Raw genomic sequence first — 14,039 nt, forward strand, 5'->3', positions numbered from 1 at the left:
GTCATACCAAGGTCTGCAATCAAACGACCTAACCAGATAGCCTCCTTGCAAGCCTCTATGGCTGCAATATACTCGGCCTCTATAGTAGAAAGAGCCATACACTTCTACACCCTAGACATCCAAGAGATAGCCCCTCCAGCATAAGTGAACACATAGCCAGAAGTGGACTTCCTACTATCTGCATGTCCTGCATAATCAGAGTCAGTGTATCCCACGACTCCTATATCTTAGCGGCCATGGAAAAGGCACATATATGCTATGCCCTTCAAGTACCTCATGATATCCTTCACGGCATCCCAATGTTTCTTGTCACATATATCCATATAGCATGCCACAACCCCAACTGCAAAAGCTATATCTGGATGGGTGGCTATCATGGCATACATAAGACTGCCCATGGCTGATGCATAGGAAATCTTGGCCATCTCAGCCCTCTACTCATCTGTCTGCAGACAATCTGCTTGTGAAACCTTCACGTGAGAAGGTAATGGACAACCAATAGGCTTAACATCCTGCATACGAAAGCGCTCAAGGACTTTATGAATGTACTCCCTGCGTGACAGATAGAGTAGTCCCTGAGATCTATCGTGAGTAATGCGCATACCAAGTATATGAGAGGTCTGTGTCCCAGATCTTTCATCTCAAAGCTCTTCTTGAGCTAAGCCTTAAGAGCATCTAGCTCCTCATGAGCTCTCCCTGCTAAAAGCATGTCATCCACATAGAGTACCAAAATCAGTAAAGAACTATCATGGGCTTTCTTCGTGTACAAGCATGGATCCATAGCACTACGGCTGTAGCCTTGTGACTGCATGAATGCATCAAACTTATGGTACCATTCCCTAGGTGCCTACTTCAAGCCATATAGACTCTTCTTTAGCTTGCACACTAGGTGTTCCCTGCCAGGGTCTGCAAAGCCCTTAGGCTACTCCATGTAAATCTCATCATGCAAGTCCCCATGTAAAAAAGCCGTCTTGACATCCATCTGGTACAAGTTGAGGTCAAGCTATGCAACTAAGGCCAAGATTAAGCGTAGGGTGGTCAACTTGACCACATGAGAAAATACTTCATCAAAGTCAACACCATGCTCCTACTTAAAACCCTTAGCAACCAATCGAGCCTTGTATGCCGGCTTAGGGTGTCCAAGGGTACTTTTCAACTTGTATACCCACTTGCATGGCAAAGCCTCCTTACCTTGAGGCCAGGAAACCAAACTCCAAGTCTGATTCTTATGCAATGAGTCAAGCAGCTCAGACTGCATAGCCCTCTCCCAAGAGTGACAATCACCCCTGTGCATAGCCTCATCATAAGTGAGAGGCTCTCCTGCATCTGTAACTAGTACATAATCCATAGAGGGTGCAAAACGGTCAGGAGGTCGTCTATCTCTAGTAGAATGCCTCAACCCAGGCTCTGTTGTTGCCTGATCGACATCTTGTCTAACATCAGCATGTCTAGCATCTAGGCCATGAGCATCAAGTGATGCTGCATGCTGTCTCTGGCACTGGCCATGGAGCGGGCTGAATAGGAGAAGGTGGCTCCTCCTGAAAGATAACTCTGCGTACCTCAACCACTTTCTCAAGCTGCATATGCATTTTTTCCTCATGAAAGATGACATCATGGCTGCGGATCACTTTTTGCATCTGCGGATCCCATAGGTGGTGACCCATCTCTCTTGCATCTCCATAGCCAATGAAAATGCATTTGACACTTTTCGGATCCAGCTTATTGCGTTTGTCCTTGGGCACATGGCAGAATGCCTCATATCCAAAGACACATAAATGATCATAAGAGGGGGGCTTGCCTGCCTATACCTCCTCTGCAACCTAAAAGTCAATGCCACTACTAAGTGACCTATTAATGAGATGCATTGCAGTAGTAATTGCCTCAGTCCAAAAGTGTTGTGGTAAGCCAGCCTGGCTAAGCATACTATGGACCCTTTCCTGAATGGTCATATTCATGCATTCAGCCATACCATTCTAGGGAGGGGTGTAAGGGGTGGTCAACTGAAGCTTAATACCCCGCTCATCACAAAACTGCTCAAAAGCACATGATACATACTCATCCCCATTATCTGACCCTAGGCATTTCAGCCTTTTCCTAGACTGGTTCTCAGCCAATGTAAGCCAACGCTGAAACATGTCTAAGACATCAAATTTTCTCTTTATGGGATAAGCCCAAACCTTACGTGAGAAATCATCTATGAAAGTAACAAAGTACTTTGCCCCACCAAGTGACTGACACTGCATGGGTCTACATACATCTGAGTGCACAAGAGCCAAGGGTTCACCCATGCATTTCTTACCAAACTTTTTATGCGTATTTCTAGTCTGCCTACCATACAAACAATGATCACAAGAATCAAAATATGAAGAGTCAAAAGGCAGAAGATACTACAAAGCACGGAGCATTTTCATTCCTTTAAGAGACATATGCGACAAATGAGCATGCCAAAGGGATACATGGGGAATAGAACCCACAGACAAATTATGATCCAATGTAGCTCCAAATACAAGGGATAGAGGCGGTCAGACTTGGCACCTCATGCAAGCACAAGCCTGCCACGAGTAATCTTCCATGCAGGGTCTCCAAAAGACACAAAATACCCTGCATCATCAAACTATCCAACTGGCATAAGGATGCGAGTCAATACAAGTACATGGCGTACATCATGCAATACAAAATAACTGCCAAAAGGAAACTATAGCCTAACATCTCCAATGCCCACAATGTCAAGAGACCTATCATCACCAAGATGCACAAAACCAGACATGGTACGATAGGTATGAAACCAATCTCTACAGGGTGTCACATGAAAAGATGCACTCGAATCCAAGAGCCAGCACTAGGCATACATAGAATGTATCTCAGAAGCTTGTAAGGCATCGCATGAAGAAGCTGCAAGTATGTAATCATCATTTGAATCAATGGCTTGCATGACATTAACCTCTTCTATCTTCACATTGGACTTTACAGGTACAATACTACACTCAAAAGACTTTTCCTACACTTTTTCTTTTTCTTTTTCCTTGCGCTTATCATCGCGCATTTTATGGCACTGCGGCCTAATATGTCTTGCTTTCCCACAATAATGACAGGTAAGATGAGACTTCTGTCAACGAGACTTACTACGACCACGTGACTTGGACATGGACTTCTGAGAGTCCGTGCCTTTACAATCATTATCATGCCTACCATATTTGCCACCTCTAATGGTCAATGCATGTGAAGAGCGGGAGGCATCATTGTTTCTCCTGTTGATTTCCTCAGTCAATAAAGCACTCCCAACATCTTTGATTTTCAGTCCATCAATCTTGTTCATGCATATGGCAGTACTACAGAAGACATTCCATGATTTAGGCAAGGTGCCAACCAGAAACAATGGGTGCAAGTTGTCTTTGAACTCAATACCCTGTGACAACAGACTCTTCATTATAGCATGAAACTGACTGAAATGAGATGAAAGGGAGGTCCCCTCCTTCATGCGAAGGTCCATTACCTGCTTCAGCCAATACATTTGTGACGCAGGACTCTGCTGCACATAGAGCTCCTGAATCTTCTCCCATAAATCTCATGCACTCCGATTCTCATCTTCAACAACATTATAATGGACCTCTTCTGAGAGTGACAAAATAATGATAGACTTGCATAACTTATCAACCTCCATCCAAACATCATCATCCATATCCTTAGGTTTAACACCCTTGAAATGCAAGGGTTTAATCTGCAACTTTTGCACCAAAACTTACCATATTTAGGACTTCCAATACCCATAGTTGGTACCATCCAACTTGGCAATGTTAAAGAGAGCTGTATCTTTCAGATGACCAGTCATACTGTCCCAAAGCAATGTGAAAAAGCAAAATTACAACTTGTTGTAATTAGCAGAAAATGCACTAAAACCATTGCTAAAACTGGCTAAAAGAGTGGATTTCACCAAGAGAAGCACCTATCCACCAAATATGACCAAGATAACATCAAATAGTAAGCATTACCCTTATAGAAGTGCTCAAAATCTGCAGATTTTAGCTTCTTGTAATAATTGACAGCAATATGTAAAACTATCCCAAAATGAAGCAATCACTAATACATATGTCGCGGTAACTGCTAGGTAGCAAGATACATCCAACATTGTGTGTCCAGGGGCAAGAAGGTACCAAGAACTGTCAAACCAATCACCTATCAGGAAAGAGACATCTCATAGGTCTAGAAGTCATGCATGTAATGGGTCTCGGGGTAAGAGTAGAGACCAAGCACAAGCGCAACTAATAGAGCAAGAAGCTCAATACATAACCATCTAAGATACATACAAAACTAGCAAACCTGGACAGAGATAGGTGCATGCCCCAACAGGTGTATCAAATCAGCCTGCTACAGACTAACTGCAGACATAAAGCTCTCAAGAGAGCAAATGCATGTAACTATCCCACAAGCTCAAGCTCAAGTGTAAATAAGAATCTGTGTACACCCGAATATACCAAGAGGATCCCACTGGAAGTAAAGTCAGATGCAAAGAGAGCAAGCAACGCTCTAGTACATCGAATGCATAGCATCAGACATGCCAAATCCCAGTAGGGTACATCCGGAGCATAAATCCCAAGACCGTAAAGCATAAGCCTAAAAGCATTCAAAGAGCATGTAACTGACAACCAAGTGTAATGCCCAATAAGACAAAGCTCCAAGTAACTGTCAAGCATGGGCAAACCAAGTGGCATCCATGTCTGATAAAAAGCATAAATGCAAGAAGCCTAAATGTCAAGCAGTGACAATAGGCATAAACCGGTCCAAAGCATGCCAACTGAAACCAAATGCTAGTGAAGGTCAACCAAGGTAGAGCCTATTCCAAGCTCAAAAGCATTCTAGAACTAAAAGGAAGAATTTGACAATCTTCAAATACATCGGTATGATCATTCAAACCTCCAGTGAGCACCCCATATGCAAGAACCGATGCATACACCAAGTAAATGAGCTTCAGCCCACTGTATTATAGTAGCATATTTACTATTAAATGAAGCTCAAACGGTGCCCAAATCTGCTCCAAATTAGTCCCAAAGCATAGACATAACATCCCATAACAGGATCAGTAGGCATCAAACGGGCAATGCCAAGAAGCATCAAATAGTAAATGTCAAGTGTTGCCCTGTTTTTACAATCCTAGGACTGTGTATACAACAAAGGGCTGAAGGGAGAAGCACTTGAATTGATCACCGGGAACCAAGGACTAATGCCAGGGAGTCCAATAATGCTCGGGAAGGTTGCCAAGAGTGCCGGGAAGCTGAGGAAGAGCAGGGAAATTCCAGGAGCAGGTCAGTCCAGCCCCCTAAAAATGCACTAAAAATTGCACTGGCTATTCCTAAGGGCTGGGGGATCTTCAATAGTCCTCGAGGACACTTGGCAATGTTGAGGGGGCTCCAATGCAGCTCGGGAAGAAGCTGATGAAGGTCCGAAACCTCGGGGAGGAGGCAAGAGATCAAAACATACTTGCAAATGAAGGTGCCATGGCTACCATTGAAGCTCGGGTTGAAGCTCTTCAAATCTAGGCTGAAGAGAATGCCAGGCAAGCTCCAATGCCTTTGCTCTAATACCAGTTGAAAGGGAAGTGGAACCTAGGAGGAAGAAGCTTGGCAGTGAGCGCTATGGCAGATGGAGAGCAAGAGCCAAGAGAGAGAGAGACTCAAAAGTGGGAACTCCAACAACCACAATGTATGGCCAGGCCTTCCTTTATTCAAACTGTCACTAAAAGAATAAAGAATAAGTGACTGTGACGGACGCTCGCCACCTGTAGTGTGCAGTGGCGGGTATTGTCAGTATAGTAATACACGGGCAGCTAGGCGGAGGCGCCTTTACCCCCAACACCCTACACAGAGGCTCCATTGCATCTAGCTCAATAAACTGGTATCAGAGCTTGGTTCAGGCAATCAAGAGCTTGGCATTTCTTCACGTGCAAGAGCTTGAAGTTGAAGAAGAGTTCACAGTAAAGAGTCTATAGGCAGGGCAGCAAGGTTTGAAGATTATTCTTGAAGCTTGAAGCTTCCCTCTTCATTTGAGCTCGTTGGCAGGCCATCATTGGCCACTTGGGGATCCTCCCCATCATCTGTAACACTTGGACCAACATTCCAATCTATTCAAGACTGAAGGTGTCATCAGTGTGGGTATGCAGATATGGTTTTTCAGCATGCTCAGTACCTACAGTAGCTGCTCCTCTTTATTTGGCATCATGGTTGTGCTCAGACTTTGCATCTAATGCTTAACATTGAGCATTGAAGTGTAATATTACACTTGGGCCTGATATACATTCAGCTTCAAGTCTAAAATACACAGTATTCAGATCTATAATAAATAGGGTAGCACCTGCTCTCTTGAGATTGATGCTCATATGATAGCTATTTGGATGTATCTTGATGTTAAATGCTTTGGGAACCATGTGGCATTGACTTGAGGCCATTTTGAGCTAAACTTGGCAAGGATTTGACTCATTTTGCAGACATATTTGTGGCTGGAAATAGGACAACAACTATTTCTTGAGTGAATAATGCTTATGATTCACTTATGTGATGACTATCTGATGCCCATTTGGTGCTACATGACTTGGAGACATCATGTCCATGATTAGAGATCATTTTGGGGTGATTAGAGTCATCATTTTTCTTGGTTTTCACAAAGATTTGGCTATTGTAATAACAGGGTTGAATGACACTTTCACTACATATGCATTATGTTTTTCTTCTAAACTTGGTCTCGGGCATTTTAAACCAAGTATTCATGATTATGGTTGATGTTACATGCTTGGATTTGATTCCGGAATGTATTTTGAGCAGTGAATAAAGCACATTTTTGGATCATTTTTACCTACAAGTCTATTGTTGTACATTCAAGACAATTTCTTACATATTCAGGATATCATATCTCACTATTAGGAAATTTGATATGTTGCTATGCTAGAACATTATGGTGATGTTTTGAGCAGCTTTGCATGATCTTTGGAGCTCAATCTCAGTTAGTCTGAGAGGTTATTTTACTTCTAAATTTTCAAGACAGAATGTTAGGACTGCACCTTTAAATCCAGGACATCCACATGTATTGTCAGGAATTTCAGGACTGCACTCTTGAATTGTAGGAAAGCCACTTGCCACATGTTTACTATCATTGAATGCTTTTGAGGATTTTGGGCAATGAACTGATGTATGTTCTTGCTACCACATACTTGGGGATATTCCTAACATACTACTAAGTGGATTTTGGAGCTTCCATTGTTTGGCAATGGCTATCATTTATTGTCATACAATTATTTGGTTGTGAATCATGGCTAGCTATAGTGACAATCATCTTATTCATATCAAGAAGCTTGAAGGAGCACACAACTTTGCAGTTTGGCAAAAACAATGCTATAATATCTTGTTGTAGAAGAAGCAAGCAAAGCCAAATAAAGTAAAGGGAACAAAACTAGCTAATGTAGAGCAGGATGATTGGGATGAGCTGAATGAGCTTACATGCTTGACCATTGAGCTATTAGTTTCTTATGCCTTGAAGGGTTGGATTCTACTTATGACATTTGGAAGCTACTGAAAGAATTGTATGCCAAGAAGAGTGCTACAAGCAAAGTCTATTGGCTAAAGAAACTCATGGATTTGCGTATGAAAGAGGGTACTGTAATGTCTACTCACCTTAGTGAGTTTAACTCCATTTTTAGCCAATTTGCTGCTTTGAAGTTCAATATTGATTATGAGTTCAAAATACGTTCTTACTTTGCACTCTGTCAGAGAGTTGGGATACCTTCATGACTGTTATGCACAATTCTAATGCTATACTTTTGTATGATGCTGATGTAGAGAGTGCTCTACTCATGAAGAAATGAATCTACAGAATAATGCATCCAGTAAGTCTCCCAATGCTTTGCATACTAGAGGCAAATCACAGTACAAAGGAAAATTTAATAGCAAGGGACACAAGAAATCATGTAGTAAGGATGTTGAATGCCATCACTATGGAAAGAAGGGTCACTTCAAATGTGAGTGCTATAAATGGAAGAAGAAAGAGAAAGGGAAGGGCAAGACCACAAATGACAGCAAGGAAGAGAAGAAAGAGAGTTAGCTTGTTGCTAAGAAGAGTAGTGTAAAGATCAAAGAGGTGAATGTAGTTAGCCATGAGAGCGACAATGGAAATGATGTACTCTTTATCTCTTCATGTTTCAGTGCACATGCTTTGATAGCCGATAAATATGATGACATGCACACTTAGATTTTGAATTCAGGTGTCTCTTTTCATGTCACCCCTCACCATGAGTGGTTTACAAACTATATAGGAGGTCGACATGGTGTTGTCCATCTTGGGGACAATTATGCATGTGACATTGCAGACATTGGCTGTGAGCAACTACAATTTCAGCATGGATCTATCTTCACTCTTTAGAATGTAAGCCATGTACCACAACTCAAAAAGAGATTGATTAGTATTGGACAACTAGATGACAATGGATTTCATACCACCTTTGGTGATGGGAAATGGAAGATTTGCAAAGGATCTAGGGTTATTGCCAGAGGCTCAAAGAGCAATGCTTTGTATCCTCTCCATGTATCTAGTGTGCATGGCCATGTTGTTGACCAAGCAGCCAAGTGTTTCCTTGTGGCATGGTTGGTTGGGACACATGAGTCAAATAGGAATGAAAGTACTTTCTCGTTTAGGTTACTTGCCTTGTCTTCGTTATGCTGATTTTGAGCAATGTGATCACTGTGTTTATGGTAAGCATGTGCAGACATCTCATAAAAAGTCTCTTTCACTAAAATCTTTGCCTCTAGAGTTAGTACATTTCGATATATGCCAGATGCCAGGGTTATCTCTAGGAGAAAAGAAATAGTTTGTCACATTTGTCGATGATGCTACAAGGAAGGTATGGGTTTACCCTATTTGTAGCAAGGACGAAGTGCTTGACAGGTTTAAAAAATTATTGGCATTGGTTGAGAATCACACTAATAAGACACTTAAGTGTATTTGCTCTGACAACGGTGGAGAGTATGTGTCCAAAGCCTTTCAGGCATTTTGTGACAAAACAAGGGGATAAAGAGGGAGCTCATTGCCCCTCATAATCCACCCCACAATGGAGTTGCAAAGAGTGCATGAATTGGACCATACAAGATAAGGTTTGTACGATGATGTCTCATGTTGCATTACCCCATGGCTTTTGGGCAGAAGTTGTTATGACAGCCATTCATCTTATTAATAGGTCATCGAACAGGTCTTTTGGGGGGAGAGTTCCTCAGGAAGAGTGGTCAGGCAAGCCACCTTCTTATGCTCATTTGCAAGTGTTTGGTTGCGAGGCTTTTGTGTAGATACGTAAAAAAAAAAGAACACAGCAAATTGGAACCAAAGTCGTGTAATTGCATAATCCTAGGATACGGTGACGAAGGTGAGATGGGGTATAGAATTTGGGATCCTGAGAAAAGAAAGATAGTACGTGGCAATGACATCATCTTCCATGAAGATCGCATGCATAAGTAGCCCGAGAAGACTGAGGAAGTCAAGACGATTGTTTTCAGGGAGAATATGTACCTTTTAGATAGTCATTTGTGCCCAGTGGTGGACAGCAGCGTATACATGTTGTAAATACTCCTAAAAATGCAAGAAATGGTACATGACCAATAAGGTATTGCCCGTGATACACCATAGTTTTAGCCTAAAAACATGCAGTTAGGACAGCCAAAACTGTCAAGACGACATGCTAGATTTTAGGACAACAACATGTACATGTAGAATTGCAAGCCTGTATTTCAGGGCAGTAATCTGTACATGCAGAATATAGGCCCATATTTCAAGATAGCAACCTATACATGTAGATTTATAGGCCTACCAGCAGCTAGCAAATGCAGAACCTTCCTTGTGTAGACCTTCAAGGCAACCAAATAGGTTTATTCCTGGTCTGCAATATGCTGTAGATTATGTCATGGTTATTGACTATGGTGAGCCGTCATGCTTCAAGGAAGCAATGACTAGACCAGACAGCAAGAAGTGGTTCAAGGCCATGCTGTCAGAGATGGAAACTCTTGAAAAAAAGGCTACTTAGGACTTAATGCAGCTGCCTAAATGTCAAAAAACTCTTCCATGCAAGTGGGTTTACAAGATGAAGGTCACTTATTGTTATTCGCAAAAGTACAAAGCATGGTTAGTTGCAAAGGGGTACAAGCAAGAACATAAAATTGACTTTGATGAGATCTTCTCTCCTGTAGTCAAGATGACTACCTTGAGAACCGTTTTGGGCTTGGTTGCACCTGAGGATATGGAGCTCATACAGATGGATGTAAAGATTGCATTCTTACATGGTGATTTGCATGAGGGCATATATATGTAGCAGCTTGAAGGTTTTGCTGTTGCTAAAGGCAAAGAGACAATGTTCTGTAAACTAAAACAAAGTTTGTATGGGCTGAAATAGGCATCAAGGGAATAGTATCATAAGTTTGATACTTTCATGCAGTCTCAATGCTTTCAAAGAAGTCAAGTTGATCACTGCTTGTACACCAAGAAGGCAGCTAGATTATCTTGGTTCTCTATGTTGATGACATGCTGATTGCTAGCAGGGATACTTATGCCTTGGATTCATTGAAGCAAATTCTTCATGTGGCAGCTTTGACATGAAGGATCTTGGTGATGTCAATCACATTCTTGCGATGCAGATACTCAGAGATAGATCAAAGGGGTTACTCTATATATCTCAGTAGGAGTATGTATCCAAGATTTTGCAGCATTTCAATATGGAGGGGGGAAAGCAATCAAAGTTCCATTGCCTCCATATGTAAAACTCAGTGCAGAGGACAACAATACATCTGACGATGAAAAGGCTGAAATGGCCAAGATTCCATATGCTTCGACCATTGGCAATTTGATATATGCTATGGTTACTACATGTCCAGACATTGCCTTTACAGTGGGAGTGGTTAGCAGGTACATGGCAAACCCTAGCAAGAAGAATTGGGAAGTAGTGAAAGGTATTATGAGATACCTCAAGGGCACAAAGGATTGGTGCATCTACTTTGGTAAGCAGAAGACATCTGTCATTGGCTTTACAGATGCAGTCTATGCTAGACATGCAAACTGCAAGAAGTCCACTACAAGATATGTGTTTAACTTCACAAGGGGACCTATCTCTTGGATATCCAGGCTGCAGAAGTATGTTACACTATTTACTACGGAGACAGAGTATGTGGTTGCCACTGAGGCATGCAAAGAGGCCTTATGGCTATCACGTTTGGTTGTTGAACTTGGGATTACTAAGGTTCTTGTCCCCCAATGTGATAGTCACATTACTATCATGTTAGCACGGAACCCTGTCTTTCATGTAAAGACACAACACATACAAGTGAAGTATCATTTCATCAGAGAGGTACTTGATAGCAAGATCATTGAGCTGGTCAAGGTGCACAGTGATGATAACCCTTCAGACCTTCTCACGAAAGGTCTTCCAATAGAGAGGTTTGCCCATTGCCGGAAGATGATGGGTATTGGATAGGTATAGTCTCTTCAGCTTTGTACATACTGAGACTTAGCTAATTCTTTTCCTCTACCTTTGGGCACATTGCCTTTAGGGGGGAGACTGTTGAGACAAAGGGTAGTGCCCATGTTTGCTCATAAGGGTCAGGTTGTACATAGTACATATACCTATCTAAAATCATTATTGAGGTACACTCTTTAGTACCACAAATTGTGTGTCTCTATCTCTTCTCTCTCTCAACCTGCATCTCTACTTAGAGGCTCCATTGCAACTAACTCAATACTGGTAGTGTCTAAAAAGTCATTGAGCAAGGACAAAAAGCTAGAGCCAAAGTAGCCACTTCCTCATGAGGCTACTCCAACTAAAACGGAAAGTCCAAGGATAGACGAGATAAAGCCATCAAGTGTTGATAAGCAACTACCCCAAGTTGTTGCTGGTTCTTCAAAACAACCAAAGTCTCCTCGAAACCAAGAACCTTTGTCACCCAAACTAGAACATAAAATCTTGCCACCACAACCTAGTCTAGCCACTCAATCTAAGGAAAAGGATCCAAAAGGGACAGTTGTGAAAACAATCAAAAGAGCTACGACCTCCCTCTATAAGTGTTGTCATAAGCAAGTCTGGAAATACTAAGACCATAAATACTTCCACTCAGTTCGAGGATCCAAGTGCACAGTCATCTTTGACTGTCTCACGATTGAGTACTCCAGTCAATCAGAAGTTACTACTTCCAATTTTGAGATAGAACCCATACAATCACAACCCTTGGCGATGACCAAGACTGTCATTTTAGCTGAAGAACAATCCTCTAGTACTTCAATCTCACACAAGGATATAGAATCTAGTGTCAAGATTGTGGGAGAGAAGGAAGGAGTCTCACTTATAGCTTTCTTGCTTGCACAATGGGGGAATACACTCAAAGGTGGAGGCTGAAAACTGTTTTCCTCTTCTTAGTTGTGTAAGCCAAAAGAACTCAAGTACAAAGAAATAGAAGAACCCTATATATGGGTCTCAAACCAAACTCAACTAACTAAGGTGGAATACTAACTGAGCCACGAACTAGAGTAGATAAGGATAGTTGTCATCTAGCTATTATTCATGGGCGGTGTACCAACCGCATCTGCAACTGACAAGTCGGTGACATAAATGCACAACGGTCACCCTGGCATATCACGAGTGGAGCTCGATATCTCAACACTCCACCTCAAGCTCAATCCCAATTCGTGCACACCAAGCAGGTCTCTGAACTTGCGCAGCTTCTCTGCGCCCAATGCCTTCGTAAATATGTCAGCTACCTGATCGTCTGTGCTGACATAAACTAGATCAATAAGACCTAGTAAAACCCTCTCCCGCACATAGTGATAATGCACCTCAATGTGCTTTGTTCTAGCATGATAGACTGGGTGGGTTATTTGCCAAGTGTATACTACTCATGTTGTCACAATAAATGACAACTGGCCCATCTGTAGGCTGATGCATATCATAAAGTAGCTTATGCAACCAAACTACCTCACATGCAGCCATTGCTGCACCCTTGTACTCAGCCTCTATGCTCGACAAGGCAACTGTAGGTTGTTTCTTGCTGCTCCAAGTGACTGCAACACTCCCAAAAGAGAGCACATATCCACTGGTAGATTGTCTATCAGAAATACTACCAGCCCAATCAGCATCAGTGTATCCATGCAACTGTATCTGAACCCTAGTCTCATAAAGTAGTCCATACTGCAATGTGGACTTCACATACCTGAGTATGCGCCTAGCCGCATCCAAATGCGGTTTCCTTGGAGCCTGCATAAACTGACTTACCAATCCAACAGCATAGCTCAAATCTAGCCTGGTAATAGTCATATAAATCAAACTTCCTACTATGCGTTTGTACATAGTAGGGTCTTCCAGAAGCTCACCTGCATCTGCACTCAGCTTCACATTCTGCTCCAAAGGAACTAAAATAGGCTTACAGCCTGTCATCCCATATTTGGACAGCATGTCCAATCCATACTGTCTCTGCAAGAGCCGTATCCCACTTAGTGATCTAATCACCTCAATGCCCAAGAAATAACGTAGCTCTCCCAAATCCTTCATCTCAAACTTCAGCTTCAATAGCATTTTCACATGAAGGACATCTTCATCATTGTCACCTGTCATAATCAAATCATCAACATAAATGACAAGTAGCATAATACATTTCTCTGTTTTTCTCACATAAAGTGAAAAATTTGCCTTGGAAATCTGAAAGCCAATAGTGACAAGATACTGTCCTATCTTGTCAGACCATGCTCTAGGTGCTTGCTTCAAGCCATACAAGGCTTTCTTCAACCTGCAAACAAACTCAGAACGAACAACATGCACATAACCTGGTGGCTGCTCCATATAGACCTCTTCTTGCAAATCACCATGCAAGAAGGCATTCTTTATATCCATCTGATGTAAAGACCATCCCTTTGATGCAGCCATAGCAATGACTGCTCTTACGGTTGCTATCCTTGCAACCAAACTGAATGTTTCTTCATAATCAATGCCATATGTTTGTGCATATCCCTTGACTACTAATCTTGCCTTGTATCTA

This window comes from Lygodium microphyllum, chromosome 22 (genome assembly GCF_053477565.2).
Source record: "Lygodium microphyllum isolate KBCC chromosome 22, Lygodium_microphyllum_v1.1.10, whole genome shotgun sequence".
In the NCBI taxonomy this organism is placed as follows: domain Eukaryota; kingdom Viridiplantae; phylum Streptophyta; class Polypodiopsida; order Schizaeales; family Lygodiaceae; genus Lygodium; species Lygodium microphyllum.